This window comes from Melospiza melodia, chromosome 21 (genome assembly GCF_035770615.1).
Source record: "Melospiza melodia melodia isolate bMelMel2 chromosome 21, bMelMel2.pri, whole genome shotgun sequence".
NCBI lineage: Eukaryota > Metazoa > Chordata > Aves > Passeriformes > Passerellidae > Melospiza > Melospiza melodia.
The window spans coordinates 14,263,245-14,282,960 of NC_086214.1; the positions used below are offsets into that span (position 1 = coordinate 14,263,245).

The 19,716-nt window shown below is 47.8% G+C and overlaps 1 long non-coding RNA gene across 3 annotated transcripts; it reads left to right on the top strand.

The window, feature by feature from the left end:
* Positions 1–941: 941 nt before the first annotated feature.
* On the top strand, positions 942–12,661 carry LOC134427809 (uncharacterized). Of its 3 annotated transcripts, none has more exons than XR_010030236.1 (4): positions 942–1,094; positions 6,294–6,385; positions 11,905–12,015; positions 12,147–12,661. It is a non-coding gene; the product is annotated as an uncharacterized LOC134427809 (long non-coding RNA). The 3 variants fall into 3 exon arrangements; XR_010030235.1 differs by lacking the exon at positions 942–1,094 and adding an exon at positions 6,034–6,131; XR_010030234.1 differs by lacking the exon at positions 942–1,094 and adding an exon at positions 6,078–6,131 and having other exon boundaries at positions 6,269–6,385.
* The last annotated feature ends 7,055 nt before the right edge of the window (positions 12,662–19,716 follow it).

Sequence of the window (19,716 nt, forward strand, 5' to 3'; positions counted from 1 at the left end):
CTGTAGAAAATAGCAAGGAACTTACAGTTTCTTCTGAATTAATGCTGCATGGTAGCACTTTATTTTAAGAATAATTAACGGTAACTCAGTGGTGGAAAAACCATCTTTTGATGCCTCTGAAGCATGTCAGGGTAGATGGCTATGATTGTACCTGTTGGGAGTCCTGCTTAAAATATAGTTAAATATTTTCATAGCTGTGATTCATCTTTTCATCCTCCTAGGCCTGTGCTATATTTATTACACATGCACTTTAAGAGGAGAAGAAGGAAAAATCTGGTGCACCTGAAAGAGGAATAAAAGGATCCATTTCAGGCACTCTGCTCACACCAAGCCAGGTGTCACTGGGACATTACTGTGGACAAGAACTAGCAGGAGGGATGCTGATCCACAGGTCCGCTGTAGGTCCTCGGATGTCCCTTGATGAAGGTGGCAGCCCTTGGAGCCTGAGATAAGATGCCTGGCCAGGGCTGTGCTGTGCTCCCTGCAGAGCTTTGATATCACTCAGCTGAAACATGGCAAGGTCTTCTTTGCTGGGTTGAGACAGGGCCTGTGGTGGGGGCTTGGCAGGAATGTGCAAAAATTATTGATCCAGGTGAGTGGCACACACCATCCTCATTAAACCATCAGTGGGGCTCGAAATGAAAAAGATTCATGTCTGCTGCAGGAGGCTTTCAGGGATCAATATGTTCCAACATATGTTTTAATACTTACTCAGTTCTCACGTGTGTCTCATGGGATTTCTTTATTTATTTTTTTCCCCCAAGGTTATGAAGCCAACTGTTTTTTATGTGCTCTGAGGCAGGGACCTGATTTTCATAATAAATCTCTTTCCTAGCAAGTGAAAAGCATGAAACTGTGTTTCTTATCCAAACAGAGCATGATCAGATTACGCTGCGCACAGAGCCCCGGCTGCTCCTGCTGCGCGTTGCTGGAGCGCTCCTACACCTTCGGGAGATTATTGTTCCAAAAGGGGCTGAACACAACTCCTGCTTGTCGGTGCTTCTGGAACATTTTCTTCTCTCCTTATCTCTCCTTTTCCCAGAGGATGCTGTGCTTTGATGTCTCTGTAACACAGATCACACTGACACTGAGAGGTGAGTGGCTGCGCAGAACCATACTGGAAGTGGGAAAAGCTGTCCTCTGCAGCACTGGAGGAGGAGCGAGAGCAGCCCAGGGAATGGGGTTTGATAGGAAAGAAAGGAGAAAGGGCACGACACTGTTGAAGCAAGTGGGAGATGCAGAGCAGCCTTGGTTGTGCTGGCCTAGGAGCACAAACCAGTTCACAGCTGCTCTCTAACTTGGCTTCTGAGGCTCACGGGCTTGGTAACTAACCCAGCTCCTCATCAAACTAATTAATTGAGAGAGCTCAAGGGGCCTCTTGAAGCCAGTTCATGGCAGGATGCTGTGAACAGCTCCCTTGCTCACTGCAGAACACAGGACTGGGCTCTCAAACGCAGTTCAGCTCTGAGCTGGTGGGGTGGGTGTGCTCGGAGCTGCACCAGGAATGACCCCCGGCCCCTCATGGTGCTCTCAAGGTCCTGGGCCACCGACCCCAGCCCCTTGTGGTGCTCTGAAGGGCCTGGGCCGCTGGGGGGGCTGAGATGCTCTGGCCTCCCCTCCCCTGCTGCTGGCCCCTGAGGCACGGTGGCCGCTGCTCCAGCCCAGGTCACCAAGGCCACACAAATCCTCTACCTGAGGTGCCCTTGTCCTTCTTTTTCATTCCGGGGAGAAGCGACGAGCTGCCTCTGCAGCAAACGGGTGATGAGCAAACCGTGTGCGACACCTCCCACGTGTCTCGGCGCTGCAGCTCGCGCTAGGGTCCATCCCTGCTGGTGGGAAGGAAAGACAGGGCGCTTTCACACCCTGCTCTCATTAGCTGCGTGAGCCTGTGCTGCTCTTTTCTCCAGCGCTTCTTTCCCCTCTCACAGCAAAACCACAGGACAGGAGAGGAACACTGCTGGATTCAAACCTGGGCCTTTATACAAGAAACCATTGTATTCCAAAAGTCCTATCCCAGGGGCTAAATAATAGGATAGAAACAATGTTTGCATGAAATCCAAAATCAACACAAGAAAGGAAGTCTTTGCAATTGCAGAACCCCACCCAAGACAGCTCAGACTATCCCAGTATTGCACTGGAAATGCTATTTATTTGTATTCACACCACCATAAAACTGCCTTCAGCCAGATTTACAGGCCTGTCATTTTCTAAGTGTATAATGTATGGTAAATACAGACCTCTGACAGCACAGGAAGATACAAAAGCCAAAGGGCAGGAGGAAGCACATGCTACTCTGGTCCCGTTTCACATGCCAGGAGAAGGGATTTGGAAGAACCTTTGCTGTTCTCACTACAGCACATCCCTGCACTGACACCCATGGTACCTGTGCCTGGACACCATGCTGTGGTGGGGAGGATTTGAAAGCTCCCAGCTCTCCTACACAGAGTTCAGAATTATCATTTGTAACCTAAAATTCCCACTGAAACCTTCCTTGGATAATCACTGCTGTGCCCTGTGCCCCTCTGCCCTCCCGAAGTCGGAGCTGTCACAGAGCCTGGGGCAGGTGGCAGCTCCCTGCTGAAGGAGAGAGTGTGCTGGGAAGCACAGAGAGCTGCTTTGGGTGCTGGGCTGACTGATCTGATTTCACCCTGCAGCACAAAGTGCTTGTGAGAACCAAAACATCCAGCAGGTGCTGAAACTCCCTCCCTTGGTGTGGGATTCAGAGCTGAGACACGGCCAGGATGCAAGGCCGGCTCGGCCAGGCTCGCACCAGCTGGGAGGGTCGGTGCAACTCCCAGCCCAACCCCTCACACCAGGGCTAAGGACTCGTCACCAATTCCTCATTGTCACCCTCAACAGGGGGACCATCCCGGGCTGTTCCCTTCTCTCGTTCGGACAGCCAGTGATAACTGTATCTGACGTGATGACACAATTCCATAGCTCACAGGCCCTGGAACAGGGACTGCTTGTTGGCCACCCTGCCTGAGAGACCATTTAAAAATAATTAGAAGATGTAACCGTTTATATGGTGTATGATGCTTTGATCAAGGTTTTTAATTAACCTACCTTGCTTTCAGCTACTGCAAGTTCATTTCACCCTCACTGACAACATCATACAGGGATTGACTATAACCCAGTGGAGAGCGTGAGCCACAGGGCCCAGCTGCGGAGCTCCTTTAACCCCTTGGGCACCAGTGCTCCTGACAAGGTCCCTAAGGGACGTGGGGCTGCTCTGAGGGGCGAGGTGCCTGGGAGCAGGGGCAGCAGCAGGCTGTGCCAGATGCTGGCCAGGCACCGCCACAGAGCCGGGCAGTGCATCCATCAGCACTGCTGCCACGCCAAGGCCGGCCATGCATCAACCAGTCAACTGGGAAGCAGCACGGGGGCATGGCCAGGACACGTCTCAATGCTGCTGCCTTGGAAGGGAAGTGTCAGGCTGGAATTAGTCACCCGAGTCCCTACAGTCAGAGAGACACAGGTCCTTCGCAAGGGTAATTTGCTCCATCAATCTGTGTGGAGACATTGAACCACTCACACGATGTTAAGTCAGTGGGGAGGGAGGTATAAATGTCACCTGACATTAATGCTGCTGCCTCTGCATGGCAAGGGAAGCTGCTCTGCATCAGCTCAGGGCAGATCTGCAGTGGCAGCGAGCTGGGGAAGGTGGAAGACAACCACAAGTCATGATGGTCCTGCCAAGAGCTGTCAGAAGGACCAGGGCAGGGAAGGAATTAAAGCTCTCCTGTCTTCCAGAGTCCTGTTCCTCTACTAAAGCTGCCATCAGAATGAACTTGTGCTCACACTGCTGAATGTGGGTATCTCCACTGGGCTGCCACGCTGAGCTGTGCCCGCCCAGACTGCTCACAGGGCGTGCATTGCTGCATGCCACCAAGCAGCACCACCGTGCCCCTGACCAGGAGATCGCCTGACCCACGGCTCATCTCCCCACAGAAATTGCCCTAAAGGCACTGACTGGTAGAAGCAGCAGCACTGTGTCTCCTGGTGCTTCCACCCAAGGTCACAACATGAACTTGATATTGAACAAGAGCCTAAAACAATTTTTGGCAAGTGAAGAGACTTACAGCGTGCTGTGCCAAGAGCTTTCCAAGAGGCATTGGAGCAGGCTGTGCTAATAAACCCTGTAGAGAGCCATTGCATGGGGAAATGCTGAATCATTGCAGCATCCTCTGAACAGCCACTGGGCCTGGATAAATCCATTCTCTGCAACTTCTTTAAGAAGTGTTTCTTAGGAAACTGTTTTTAAACAAAATTGACATTTCTATTTCATACCATTATCTTAAGGAAAGGCTAATTAAGCTCAAGCGCTTGGAATAGAAAGACTTTCTGAGTCTGTTTCCAAAACTGTCATAAAAATTTGCATTTTCATGATGTTGTTTTCTTAAAAAAACCCTCTTCTACACCCTGGTCCCACTGCCCTGAGATATTCCTGCAGACAAGTGCCTTTGTCTGCTTTTTTTTCCCGACAGCTAGATTTGCCAGAGAAACCCCAGATGGGACTGAGACTCCTGCCCCACTGTATTTTCATAAAACCTGAGCCACATTTTAGTAACAGGAATTCTAAAGAAAGTAGAATGCTGGTGATGGGAAAGCATCTCAACTCCTTATTGAGGAATGGAAAAAAGACAATAGCAAAAGATTCAAAGAAAGAAAAAATTAAGTTGTTTATAGCAGGAACTTTCCTTAAAAACTTGAATACCTGTGGAAAATGTGACAATGAAATAAGAAAAAGATTTATTGAGTCTCAAAGACTCCAGTTAAAATTAAATGTGGTGAGAAAAGTGGCTTTCCACTTTTAATTGTCTTTACCACAGTAACTGTGTGTCAGTCTCTTCTAAAAGCCCATTAATTCTGTAATTTAGTGCTAGCAAGAGCTGGGAGACAGTCAGAACCATCACCGTTCTTTTTTTTCTTAATTCATTGACTAAATGTCATCAGGCATCAATACTAGGGGGGCTTTCTCCTTCAAGGCTTTAAATACTAAAAATTTAAAACTTTTAATAGTTTACTGAATAAAAAAGTACTGGCACATCAGTTAACAGAAGGGGTGCTATGACATTGTATGTTGGTGTCTTAATTGTGGCTAAAAATAACCTGACAGGTCCAAAGAGCTGTTGAGTGAACAATTTTCCAGACAAGAGAGGGAATTAGCTTGTTTAACTGCTGCAGCTAGATGCAATGTGTGTGTTTAGCCATAGTTTTAGAGTTTATTCTGAAACTAGCTAGAGCTGGTAATAGAGCTATTAAGGCAGAGACAGCCTGGTAGGTGGATTTCTTGACATTTGAGATTGTATAATAAGCTAACTGGCAAAAAACCCCATTACCTCAGAGCCAGCAGCAAAACAGTGTCCATATTTGAGCTTTTAAAAATCAGGAGGAAAGGTACTCAAAGAAATAAATAAATCAAGGCATGGGCCAAGGGGAACAAGGGGACGTGCAGGGGCACCAGCATTCCCCCGCGGGCCCTGGGGAGCTGCTGGCACCCACAGCTGTTTCTGAATGGTCAGTTATCACAAATAAATCACTGGGGGCCCCTGGGTCACCCCTGTGGCTGAAGCAGCAGCAGAACTGAGGAGTCACCTTGAGCAAGGGCTGGCACTGGAAATGAGAGCTTCTGTGTGCTTTTGGAGGAATGCTGAGGGTGGACCCCAATCTCACTCATCCATTCCAGCTCTTTGTGCATTATTTCATGTAAACCAGGATGCAATTTCCCTGCATCCCTCCTGCAATCCATAGGTAGAAGCCTATAGGAATGTTTTTCATTATTTGCTGTCTGTTTCCATTTCCCAGGCCTGCAGACAACCACAAGAGGTTTTGTAACTGGCAAAATCTGAGATTTAGGTAACTCTTTTTCTTATCTGAATGCATTTCATACAGTGCCTCAGCCTGATTCACAACTAAACTTCCTTTCTCGTAACAATTTTCAGTGTAATTGAAGTGCAATTTCGTACTCAGCTGTTGTCAGGGCGCTGCAGTCGTGGGCAGGACTGTGCCTCCTCCTGCTGAGCGGGACACAGGGCATGCCAGGGCTGGGCACAGACGCTGCTCCACCACTGCACTGTGGCACACACACCCTGGCTGCCACCCTGGGTCACTTTGTCCTCCAGTGCCAGGTAAGCAAGCACACTATGTTAGCCTGGCTGGCAATTTATTCCCTACTGAATCTAATAGAAAAGAATAAAAAGCCCTTAGATTCAAGGTTTCAGAGTTCAGGACTGATTTTTTGCATATACTTTGTTCCTCACTTTAGAACCATCGGATTTTTTTTCTCCCAGGAACATAAACAACTGAATTTTAAACCAGACTCAGCAACTAACGTGACATTGTGAAGGACACACCAGCACTTATCATCTCTCCAGATGAGTTGGTAAGTATTTATAGAAACATTTCCTCCTTGGCACAGCTTTAACTAAGCAATGTATCTAATTTCCTCTGGAGAAATGTGTTGGAGAAATCAGTTAGATAAGTCTCATCATAAATAGTAATAAATAACTACTCTGGCACAGTTGCTTATTTAGTGAAGTTATTTGAATATCAATGGCTTTACAGGTACACTCGCAGGGTAAAAATCCATGACAGTAAACCCCCAAAACTAAATCCAGGATTCTATGGTCTGAATTACCAGGCAAGATGCGGACGAGGTTACTGGAGATAACAATGTATGGAATAACCCAAACCTCCCCTCACACATCAGAGACTGCATGGAGAATCTGAGGTCACCCAGAGCAGGCAGCCAGGCTGAGGGGCACCGGGGCACAGGTGCTGCTGCACGGCTGCCCAGGAGGCAGCGGGGACTGCAGGGCTGTGACCCAGCTGCAGGGACAGCGGGACAGGAGGGACCAGCCCTGCAGTGCTGGCCCTGCTGGTACTCCCTGGGCTCCCTGCTGTCAGGGTCCCCATCCCCATGGCGAGATGGAACTCCATGGAACTCCCTGTCCTCTGCACACAGCAGTGATGCCTTGGGTTGCTTTGATGTTAGCAGCAGGAGACATCACAGCAGTGCTGAGATGCTTATTATCCCCTTGGGTTCTTTCCTTTTATTCGTCATGGGTTTCAGCCTGTTGTATAATATACATTTTTCAAGTTAAGCATCAAAACAATGAATACAAATGAGCGAGGAAGTGTTCGCTTGCTGAAGGAGGAGAATTACTAAGAGCAACACTGTGCAGTATTATAATGCATTTCCACTACTACACCATTTGTATTAATGTATTAGAGACATCTACAAAGACAAATTGCAGCTTAGTTCAAAGGGAAGAACACTCAAATGTCTGTAAAACGCTGTAGGCTGCTCTCAGAGATGCTCTCCCTGAAACAACATTTGGATTTCAGATCTCTCCTGGCATCAAGGACAATATGCTCCCACTCCCTCTCCCCAGCCACACCGGCCTGTGGCAGCACGTGGGTGCCCACGGGCCCTAGGAGGGGATGGCCACAGTCCCCAGTGTCCCCAGTGTCCCCAGTGTCCCCAGCCCGGGGCAGTGCCTGGCTCCAGCCCTCGCTGCGCTGCATGCTCGGACACCGTGGGCAGATCTGACAGCACTGGCTCATCCGAGTGAAGACTTTGTTGCTGAATATAAAGTAGCTTCAAAAGCTGCGGGAAGATCTCCCTGGAACCTCCTCTCCCCTTCAGCATTTGGAGGTTCTGAATTTCCCAGCGAGAATGGACAAACAGCCCCTCAGACCGTGGGACACAGGACTCCCCTCCGTTCCACAGTCCTGCAGTGGCTCAGGAGCAAATGCATCGTTTTGGAAGTGCCATTTCTCACCAGCACCAGGGACCCTGCAGATAAAGAGCATAAACCCAGGCTGGGAACACAGAGGTCACTCAGTGCAATGAGATCTCTGGGTAGGATGAATCAGATGAGCCATTTTCAGGACATTAACATTGTTTACAAATTCAGTCAATTTTTATTTCGTTTTGAATGAATTTGTGTACGTATTTTCTTTTGCCCTCTGCAAGCACAGTCATCCTTTCTGATCTCCTTCCATCTCTCCCTGGCATATGGTATTTTCATCTTGCTAACAGGATTACATTTACTCTGCCAGGCTATAGCAGGCACCCAGTTTCGTTCAGACTTCCAATGCTTCTCTACCAATGCACCGCTATTAGCAAATGTCAGCCCTGGAGCAGGGAGGTGGGAGAGAAGGAAAGAGTGAAACAAGAGAGGGGGGTGGGGGTCATTGAAAGAAAAGGAGGAATGGTGTTAATAGCAGCTGTTGGGAGCACAGAGTTGCTGGTGAGCTCCTGGGGCTGGAGCCCTGGCACACGGTGGAGTGAGGGGCAGAGAGAGGGGACCCTGTGCCACAGCCCTGTTCCATCCTGCTGGGCCCTCATGGCTGGGCTGGGGCTGAGCATCAACCACAGCAGCCTGGGGAGAGCAGGGGGATCCGGGGGGCCAGGTCAGTGCTGCACACCCTGACACCGCGCTGGCTGCGAGCCACCAACCAAAGAAACTGTTTATTCTTCCTGGCTATCTCATGTTCATCAAAAAGCAGAAATGTTATTCCTTAGGTATCATCTCCCACAGTGTTTGTGCCAGCTAAAAGGGACAAGTTCAGCCAATCTACAGGTGCACACGTCCAGGTTCTGTTTGCTGTGTGCCAGGTCTCCTCCTCAGCTGGCATCACCCCTCACTGCAGGTACCACTGTGGCCACCTGGAGATGCATCTCCTTTACATGCCCATCCCTTCCCTGTACATCTTGCAAGAAGAATTAATTAGTTCAGATGATAAAGCACCGTGGGGAAGGAGAATCAAGGTTAATAACATATATTAATAAAATATCAGCAAGGAAAAATGACTAGCTGTGTCCCAGCTAAGCCATCTCCGTGACCATAATCTGTCCCTGTCTTTGAAAGTGGTTATATCTCAATAGATCAGGAGGGAAAAATAATGGAGATGAAATAACACTGCAAGGTTTCAGCTCCACATGAATGCTCTGCTTGCTGCTCCAATGGCAACAACCTGATGTGCCAAGGAGCAAACTGGGTGGCTGGCAGCACCCCGAGAGTTGTTCCCAATTTTTCCTCTGAGGGAGATTCCAGCCTGGTGCACCACCACACACAAATGAGGGACAAGGACAAGGACCAGGTCCAGCCCTGGGCACAGTGATGTGCACACCAGCCCGCAGTTCTAGGTTTAGGTTTGCAGAGTGGAAATAGTCAGCTGCCAGAGAGCTGTGGTTGTCATGCTGCCTCAAAACATCACCCAGATTCTCTTTTTAGCTTGTTTAAATACATCACTTTATCATTCCCAGTAAGTTTCCCATTAAGTGTTCCCATCAGCAGAGAAGCCATGGAATCACACCATTTATCTGAGGTTTCACCACCGCCCCAACTAATTACCTGTCCCCAAGTCATGAAGCAGCCAGAGAAGCAAGACAGGCACCTTCTGTAACAGGCAGGTGAGGAAAAACATTTTATCTTCACTGCTGCCTCTCACTCTTGCCCGGGAGAAGAGCTGAAGGGCAGGAACACCACCACCGCCACAACAGGAAATGCAAAGCCTGTGGAGAGGCATCTGCAAACGGCATTTGTCCATTAAATTGCACCATCAGAGGGGAAACTGAAATTCATCTCACCAAAATAAGAGGAAAGCCTCAATCCAGAACTTCCTTTCTAGAGCCAGACTTCCAGCAGCTGGTAGGGGCAGGGTTTGGATGCACTGCCAGCCTAAGGGGATTGATTTGGACATTATAGGAACAGCAGCTCCTCCCCACTGCAAGCAAAGCAGGAACCTGCTCTGCTCTCTAGCTGCTATTGATTTATAACACTTCAGAAACCTCTCACTATATAGTCTTTTAATGCTGAGCTGTGAAATGAAAAGACATTTTCACACCATTAAAGGGAGGTTAATGTAAGATGAAAAAGAGAGTATTTGCATTTAATGAGTGAATTTGAAGAGCTCGGCTGGATTTCTTGCAAGCTGTCCCTGAAAAGCTGATTCCTGTATGGAGAAAAGTTTCTTCCTAAAAACAAGTGTGTTCCTCCCCTCTCCAATCCCAAAGCAAAGGACACTTTTAAAGTTTCATATGGTCTGGTTTCAGAATAAGAACTAATAGCTCCAAGAAGTCAGAGGGTGGGAAAGCACGAGGAACCTGGCAAGGAAATGACACACATGTGGCTGCTCATGAGGCTTGTATGTTTCTTTTCCCAGTTTTCCATTTCTCTCAATTCCAGGTGCTGCAGCACAGCACCAATACATTGACTTTATGCATAATTGAGTAACAGCAGATATTTCCATTCCTCCAGGAATGCTCCTGGAGGCAAGCTGTGTCGGGGACAGATGAGCCCAGCTGGCTCTCCGGGCCCTGCAGCCACAGCCCCAGCGGGCACAGGAGGGTCCTGGTGCCCCCAGCCCAGCCCTGGCAGCTGCTCCATCCCCCGACATACACACTTGGCTCCAGCCGCCAACGGCTCCTGAGCAGCGTGCAACAGCTGCGAGCGCAGATCCCCGCACTGATCTATGCTCCCATTCGTATCTTTCGATATCTGGAAGCAGAGAATTTCAGCGAAAAAGGGCTTTCCACTAAGATGACCATAAATCTCAATGTGTTTACAACAGAAGACTGACCAGAAGAGTTTATTAAATCTCTGAGGGATTTGATGTATATCAAACGGTTACATAAAGTCAATACTTTGGAAAGAACTAGACAATAAATACCCTACAAGAGGCAATATTTCTATCACAGAGAAAGCAATCACATAAAGATTAGGAGACCAATTTCAATACTGAATGTCAGTCTGCTGTAAGAAGACATTTATTGTTTTTCTGAGTTATCACAGAAGAGCGAGATAAGCCATAACAATATTCTGAGCCCAGCTAATCATGCTATCAAACTCAGAAATACTCTTTCACCTTCTAAAAATCACTTTTCTACTTCGCAAATAAAAGGAACAACTTCTTGAAGGTGCAAGGGGAGGGAGGGAAGGAGATTTATCATGGCAGGTGGTGAAAAATCTGGAACTGCTGCCCCTCAGCCATGAACACAATTCAAGGTTCCTCTGTGGGTGCAGCCCACCCCAGGGACCCAGGTTCTGCTCCAGTTGCTACAACTGGTTCAAGGACCAAAGCATCACCTGGCACAAAGCTAGCCACAGCGGAGGGTTTGGGAACTCTTTTTAATGGATGAAATATGAAGACCTATGACAAAATATCAACATTCAGCATGCAAAAATGCCACTTGTTTAAATTCTCCAAAACAATCCCTACAAAGAATTTTTTCCTTTAACCGTTCAGATTAAAAGAAAGGAAAATCTCAACCAGTTTCATTTTAGCAGAAGCCAAAGAACAGATGTCACTGGGGAACAGTATTAACCCATTGATATTTCAAGGGCAACTGCTTGTTTCACTGCCATTGAGGTCCTGCCTCCCTAGGCAGCGTTCTCCTCCTGCCCCAAAGCAGCTCCTGCACCGCAGCGCTGCGCTCGGGGGGATGCTGAGCATTGCAGCTTTGAGCTGCAGCCCTGCCCACTGAGGGCACACCCCACTGGCAGCAGTGCAGGTGCACTGTCCTGCCTCCCAGCACTCTGGGAAGGCTGTCACACCAAGGACTAGAGGTACTGGGATACCCTGGGAGCATGGGTTACTCAAGCCATAGAAGCTAACCTGGAAACTGCCAGTAGCTCCAACCATGCTGGTGGGATGAGTTTGAGAGTTTGGCTTTGTCTGGCTGAACCAAAAATTTCAAATTTGAATACCAGAACAGGAGCTTAAGAAGGAATGTAATTTCTGCACAGCACGTTTCCTCCGCCAGTGGGGAGCACAGCGAGCACACCAAGATAAACCCTCTGCAGCAGAGATTAGCTGACAGCCTAAGTGAGCACAGCTATTAATAATGACCCGGTCCAGAAGGGAATCATCAATTATCCTTATCATCCTCAGCTTGTACTTCTGGAAAGATGAATCCAGCAGATTGGTGTGTACAGGGAAGAAAGGAAATGACACGGAGCTGTTGCACATTGTTATCGAGAACTGAAACGCAGTGAGATGGAGGTAATTATCAGCAATTTCAACACAACCGTACCAGATGCATCAATGCTGTAACATTGAGCATCAGTGGGTAGGAGGTACAGGAGGTACCACACACAATTTTTTTTCCAAATCAACCTTTTTATCTTTTACAGGATCCACACGGCAGTGCTCAGAGGCCTGAAAATTCATTTGAAAAGAGCAGGAAGTTAATTCTGCAGAGGTTATTCCTTCACTAAGCCCTGCACTCTTCCCTTGCCCCAGCAAGAATAGTGAGTGGCTTTCGGAGAAGTTACTCTCACAGTCTAATCAAGCCTGTTCTCTCTAATTGAAGTTAATCACAGGAAAGAGGTTAGAGAGGATGGTCCTGGTGAGCAATGCCCATTCAAGGGGTCCAGTGATGTCACCTGGCACAAGCACTGAGGGGTCTGGCACTGGTTTTATTTCACCTGTTTACCTAAAGAATTGCTCTGATCTGTTTCTAATAGAACAGTAATCTGCACTCTTCTGGGGCTGGAGAAGCTGGGTTTCTGAGGGAATTTGACAGCATCTTTACTAGTTTATGGCAGAAAAGAAAAGGCACTTAAGGGGATTTTGTTTGTCACTTGAAAATTAGCCTAGAGGAAAAAGAATCTTCAATTCAAATTTAATTAAAAACTGATGAACCAAATGCCTTGTAGTGGTTCTGTGAAGTCCCATTCTTACAAGAACATGGCCCTAATAAGAAGAAAATAAACACAACAGATTTAAAGCAAAAACCCAAACACAAATAGGCCAAACTGTAATTCAGTGGCACCAGACCGTTGCCAGAACAGAAATTGTCCCACTGCACTAAACAGGGGCTTTAAGGAAACTGCTGAGCTGCTTCTGTACTATTGGCAACATCCCATTAAACTTAATGTCATTATTTCATCCATCTCTTTTGGTCAAGACCTCCTGCCCCCACAGGGAGGGGACATGTCCCTGAGGTGCACATATCCCTCTGCACTGTCACACAGCTCTGAGCCGGGGTAATTGCACACAGCCAAGGTCAGCTTTGTTCCCTAAAACATTAGAGCATGTTCATAAACAGCTAATAAACCCACAGATGAGTGATGACTTGGCACAGGAGGAGGAGAGGTCAGTGGCTCCAGCCTGCTCGAGAAAGGGAAAGCAGCAAGTCCCCAGGGTGGTTTTGGGGATGTCACTGGTGTTACTGGAGCTGCTCTGGGAAGGGTTGAGCAGGGCACCACACTCATGACCTGTGCACTCACACAGCCCTTAGAGGCATGCATGTGGACGTGACCCACAGCAGCAAATCTCTGAAGCCAGAGTGTATGGCTTCACTTTACCAGCTGGACCAATTTAATTAACTATGGGAACATTAATTATTGGCTACTGCTATTTTTATTTTAGAAAAACCAACTGGCATTTCACCAGGTCAATATAATGCAAAATAGCCACTAACCCCAGCCTGAGCTCAGGCCCCAGATACTTTAGATTGATAGTAATTTCTCTGCAGCTCTTACTGGCAAAAAACAATTTTTAAAATGGTCCTGAATACCAGACCAGCCAGACAAATGAAATTTCCTCAGATACTTAAGACCTCCTGTTTATCACCCTCTGTAGCATGCGATATACATGGTTGTACATTTTCTGTCACCAGTGATTTATGAACAAAACACATTGTTCAAATAAGCTTAATACATAAAGACCGGAAGCATTCTGTGCCATGGTCTAGAGGCAGCAATTGCCTGCCCTACCTCTGGGCCTCCTGCTCCATTCTGAAAGACTTGAGGGGCTGCAGGAGGCCAGCGGCCAGCAGCCACCTGTGCCACATTGCTGGGACAGGGCTGCTCAGGACAGGGAGGAATTTCAGCCCACTCTGCCTGTGGGGCTGCCAGGAGGTCATGTCTCTGTCACAAATGCAGGCAAAACACTACCCTGACTCCATAGAGGGTTTAGGCACAACAATGTATTAGAATGAAAAGAATGATGAGAGTAATTCCATGTTTCTTTGTGATTCTGGTATTCTGGTTTAAACTCTTGGCCTAGCTTGAACAGCTTCTAAGTTGCACTAAAAATTCTTCCAGTGAGAAAGGAGAAGTCCAAAGAAAACTGTGGTATTGAAAGCAGGAGGAGGATGGAGCTTGGGTGGCTCCTGTGCACCATTTGGACGTGGAAACGAGCTGCCTCTGGTTCCGTGTTGCTTCTCCTGCTGATGGCCTCCATGGCTCACACAGACCAGGAACAGCTGGAGTGTCACACTCCATCACCTGCAGCCCCCACGCTCCCCCTCCGCCTTCCCTTCCTGTCCTGCAGCCGCCAAGACCCACGTGGGGCTTGCAGAGCATCCAGCCAGCTCTCACCGCCTCCTGCCCACCCCTCCCACTAATGGACACAGCACTGCCATTTCCCCCAACTCCTGCATTTTTCTTTCCATGATTATCTTCTTTAAAAAGGCACGGATTGAAAATGAGATGCAGAGCCAGGGGCTCTTTTGAGCTATGGTTATTAGCTGTGTGGAGGATGAAAGTGGTACGACTCCCCAGATAAATATATAGTTCATTAAAAGTGTTCGGGATCACTCTATTCTGCTGATCAAAAGCCTAAATCACACAGTTAGCAACATTAAGGAGCTGTGTTATGATTTGAGTTATATCTGGATAAACCCACAGGAGGATGGAGGGAAGCCCAGCGGCGCTGGGGCCTGGGCTCACTGCGGCTCTGCTCCCAGCACCGCAGCCCAAGGCAGGATTTCATCCTGTTTTCAACAGCTTAAACCACTCTGGCTGTTGGGGAGCAGCAGACTGCACACATGAGTTGGTGCTTTCTTCCTCAAACCACAGCTGTCAGGTTCCTCTTGGGTTTTAACCAGGCAACAAACCCAACAAGCTCAGCCCAACTTCAGAGGTATTTTTAAAACCGCACCAGAGCTCTGCTTTCCTTAGTGTCCCTGTGGTTTGGGGAACGGGCACATCCTGGTGTCCTGAGCTTCCAACGCTTACAGTGTGTTCAGGCTAAGGAATGTGTGGGTCTGGAAGGTGCAGGGAGGCTGCAGACTGGCTCTGTAGTCACGGGACAATGACGTACTTAATGCCACAGTTCTGGGCTTACTGCAACAAGAGATAGGAAATACTGATTCTGGAGAACAACTGCACACTGATTTATGCAGAGCTACCAACACTCAGCAAAGGTGGTTGTCCCATCCCTTTTGTGCAACTACTTCTTTTATTAAGCACGCAGCTTAATACAAACACAGAAACTCACAAATCCTCTGCATGACCAGGCTCCAGCCCTCTCAGGCAGAGACCTCTGCAAAGTCCAGCCTGACCTCCTAAGTCTTGGCTCAAAACCTGCCACTCTCTGATTTCCGATCATTTCAAATTTGGCTCAATAAAAGCTATCTGAGACTGAGGACATGAATACTGATGACAAATTTTGCACCCAAATGATATCTCAATCAGTCATTTTTAAAGAGAGCACAAGTCTCTTGTTCAGCTTCAGGCTTTGTCAAGGACACCACAGAGTCCAGGGGAGCTCCTTAGGAGGTGGTGAAGGAGTGCTGGGTCTCAGCACCTGTAGCAGCTACTGTCCCACTGCTCTGCCACCTGAAGAACTCACCATTGTGCTCACCCTGCTCAAACAGGGCTTGATCCTCTTTCCTGGCTGCTCTCACAGCCCAAGCCCAATGCTTTGACAACTGGATGTTCCTGCTTACCCTACCGCTCCTCCCATGGCAGCAGGACAACTCACAGCTGAAGGAATCTCTGCATTTCAGTGTGGCGCAATTAAACAACAGGCACGCTAATCTACAGCAGGAGAGCACCAGTTTGAGACTGCTGTTCCCCCCTTCCCTCTCTGGGAGTTCTTGGCCAGTCACTGATAAATTAAACTCGGCACCTCCTTTGACTAAGATGGATGGCAAGCTTAAGTGATATCCACTAAGCAAATGGCTGATTTGTGTATTCTTCCATTCAGGATTAGGCTAATAAGATGTTCATTTATGGATCTATTACTCAGTCATTTAACTGCTTAAAAGAAGAGCACCGGGCAAATTTCACTATCCAGGAATTGATTTCCATCTTTTTAGGCCAAATTTTAGTGGAGGGTTTGCAAAGGTAATTTAGTGGGACATATCAAAACATCATTAAGATGACAGAGTATTTTAAAATACATTAAAAAACTTGGGGCACTTGAAGCCTCCAGGTTTAAGGCAGCCCTGCTCCTCCCCAGCTGTCTTTTTTTGTGGTTCCTGGAAGGACACACAATCAGGGTATTTTAGACTGAGAGGTGGAAAGGGGCTTCCAATGACCCTTTGGGGAACCCCGGGCTGTCTCCAGGCAGAGCAGGTCTCTGCAGGGCTGTTCCAAATTGCTGCATGCTGCAACCTGTAACTGCAGTGTTCCCTCGGTGACACAGCTGCACCTGCTCCAGCCCTGGAGAGCAAACAGTCAGTCACATCAGGCTGTCCCAGCAGCACCAGCATCTGCCTCCCTTACTGCCTGTCATCAGCAGCAGGGAGGAGGTTTGTACATCCCTGCTCACACCGCTGGGACAGTGCTCAGCTCAGCGCCCATCATGGGCAGGAGCGCTCTCTGCTCTGCTCCTCGACTCACAGACTTATGGAGACAACAGGAAAATCCACAGCAGATTTTTCAACATGAAAATTTGCAGTCACTAATCATCCACACCCAGTCCATGGAGGCTTTGTGTCCGGATAAACAAACCAGCACTCTGGCATCTGTGCAGCCGGCCTCTGGGCTGGCATTAATTCAGGCACGGGGAAGGGCTTTCTGCTTGAATTAAAATAAAAATCATCAGCTGCCTGGTTCTGCTTAATTAAACCAGGAAATAACTAAAGACACTGGTATTTAGGGTGCTGTCATTAGGATTCAGGATGAGAGCCCTGCACTCCTCTCTCCTCCCCAGCCCCATGCTTGTGTTCCTAACTCACAGCCAAGGGGCTCGCCCACCGGCCAGGGCTGGGCTTTATGGCTTTACCCAGTGCTGCTGCAAGCTGACAGAATCCTCCTCACTGAGCCCTTTGGGGCACCAGAGACTGAGCTGTAACGCTCTCCACACCGGTCACTCGGGGAACAGCTCATTACCCAGGATTTTGATAACACTGCTGAGCCTTGGAGACAGGAACACAATTATCTTCCAACCCGGATTTCCCAGCGCTCTCGTCCTCTTGCTCACTGAAGCACAAGCTCTAATGGAGCACTCTGCTCTGTGAGATCACTGGTGCCTTTACAGAGACAGACAACAGGAGGGGACACAAGAATTCTTAATTTATACTTCATCTACTGGGTCTTGGTTAATTTAACAGGTCCTTAAATTCATACAACAAATTGTCCCTCCAGAAAACCGAGCTGGTGCCAGTATGGAACTGTTTCATTTAATACACCCATCAACACCACGAAAACCCATCTATGTGTGTGCTGTCGAGCACTCCACATGGACAGAAATTCTCATGCACATCAGGGCTCTGTCCCTTTCTGTGATGTGTCTTTTCATGCAGATCACTAAGAAGAAAATACAAATGTTTTGTCCAGAAATCCACTTTCACCTGACGGCATGCTTTGTCTCCTGCCTGCTAAGCATGGCAGGGGTGACGGGGCTTAGCACAGGGCCAGATGCACGGAGCAGAGGGCGACGCTCTGGCTCCCTATGGGGAGGAGAGCTGCTGACAGCCACTGGAGCAAGCACTCACAGCACCCTGCTCTTCTGGCTCAGCTCCCCTCACCAGGGCCCCACGGGGCACAGTGAGCCCCTCTCCCTCCCAGGGCAGCTGCCCATGGAGCCCAGCAGAGCCAGGGCACGGCCGCTCCTTGCCCAGAGCACAGGCCACAGAGAGGAGCGCAAGCACAACACCCCGCGTTCTGAACACCCCGAGCAGGCAGTCTGTCTGTCTGTCCACCCACCAGCCCTCTGTGCCCTGACAGTGGCTTTCCGTGGCAGGCCCCCCTCCCCAAAACAGCCCAGGGAAAAACCCTTCCCGGGCTGGTTTCTCTGTGGATTCCACACTCTTTCAGAATCCAGGGCAGAGCACTGGGCTGTGACATTCATCTGTCTCTTTTGCATAATGCATTCAGAAGTGGATCTATTTTTTATTGCAGAATAATATGTCTGGTTTATATATTGGCATCTTTGTGATGTACTGACATTTTGTACACATTCACTGCTCACCCCAGGGACAGCTGGTAACCGAATAACACTGTGGCCCTGTTTCACAGCACCAATTATGATCTTTCCCAGGTACTACTCGCTTCATTATCTGAGTGAAGAGTTTTATCTTACCTACCAGGCAAACCTTCCAAATTCACAGCTGGGTAGATATAACCTTGAATATTTAGCTCAGCCATAATGGCAGCTAATATTCCTCTTAACTGCTGCTCTTAAACAGTTTCATCCTATCATTGTTAATCACATTAAAAGGTATTGGATATATAATTTCCTTTAATTAAGTGAAAATATTGGTTGCTTCCTTTCTTTGGAGTGTTATGCACAGAGCAGCAGTGATTAATGCCAGAAGTTTCAAAAGGCAGTCAGAGAAAGCTCCTAATTGTTGATTTATGCTCTAATTGGAAGACACCTGTTTTTTCCCATCCTTTTGATCTTTACTTTCTGTATGAGTCCAAAATTATTCTGCATGTGTCATCATTACATTAATCGATACAAGTTTTGTCCTTCACAAATCTGCCTAATTGCTTCTCTCATTTAGACAGTCATTTGCTAACGAACACCGTCACCCACTAGCACCAGCAGAAGGATTTGCTGGGAGCATTGAGCAGATTTAGAAGGGGAAAGATATCATTGTTAGGGGCAGTGAGCTTTTGGGACAAGACTTCAGAGAGCCAGCAGGGAAAGGGAAAACCAAGCAGTTCAAAAATAAGTAATTTGGCCTACAAAGCAAGATTTTCTATTCACCCATGTACACAAACATGGGTTTGGTTTTTCTGACTATGATTCCTGAGTTATTTTTTTGGAGGCCGCAAACGACACTGAGCCTTCTGTGATAGTGTAATGGGAAGGAAGTGCCTAAAATGACAAATTAGGAGGAAGAGTGTTTGTGACAGTGATAAAGGGAAAGTTTAAGGCTTGTATTTAGATAAATTGGCTGGAAAATTTGATCCACACAGTCTTTCAAATACGATTATACAAACATAATTTGCATAAATATTATAATTAAAATTCTGCCTATGGCATAATAAAGAAGGGAAAATAGTATTAAATGATCAAGGCATTTGAATGTTTGAAATATCACTGTGTGATGTTTCATGCTATCCATTAAATAAGTAATTTATTGCAAAATCTATCAAAGCAAAAGGAAATTAAGTCAGATAAGGCTGGTTTTTTACTTTGCATGGGTTTTTTTCTGAGGATATCATTCCTTTCAGAGCACATTTGATTTTTCCAAGGTACTAACTCAGAGTAATTACAATACTGGGTCTGCTGTAGAGCTGTGACTCTCCAAATGCTGTAACTGCAGCATGGGCCAATGCACAGCTTAGGGCAGCAGAGGACAGGACTTGCAATTCCTAGATGGGAGTCCCAGCCTGTGTCCTGCTCTGTGCCACCTCCTGCCACCTGGAACAGCAGCACAGGACCTGGTGCAGCTTCGGGCGTCACAGGTGGGCAGCAGGGACACAGGCCGTGTCCAGGTGGGCAGCCCACACACAGGCTGGCTGCTGAGGCAGTGTCCTGTGTCAGGACAGCCCAGCCAGGCTGTTGTGAGCAGCC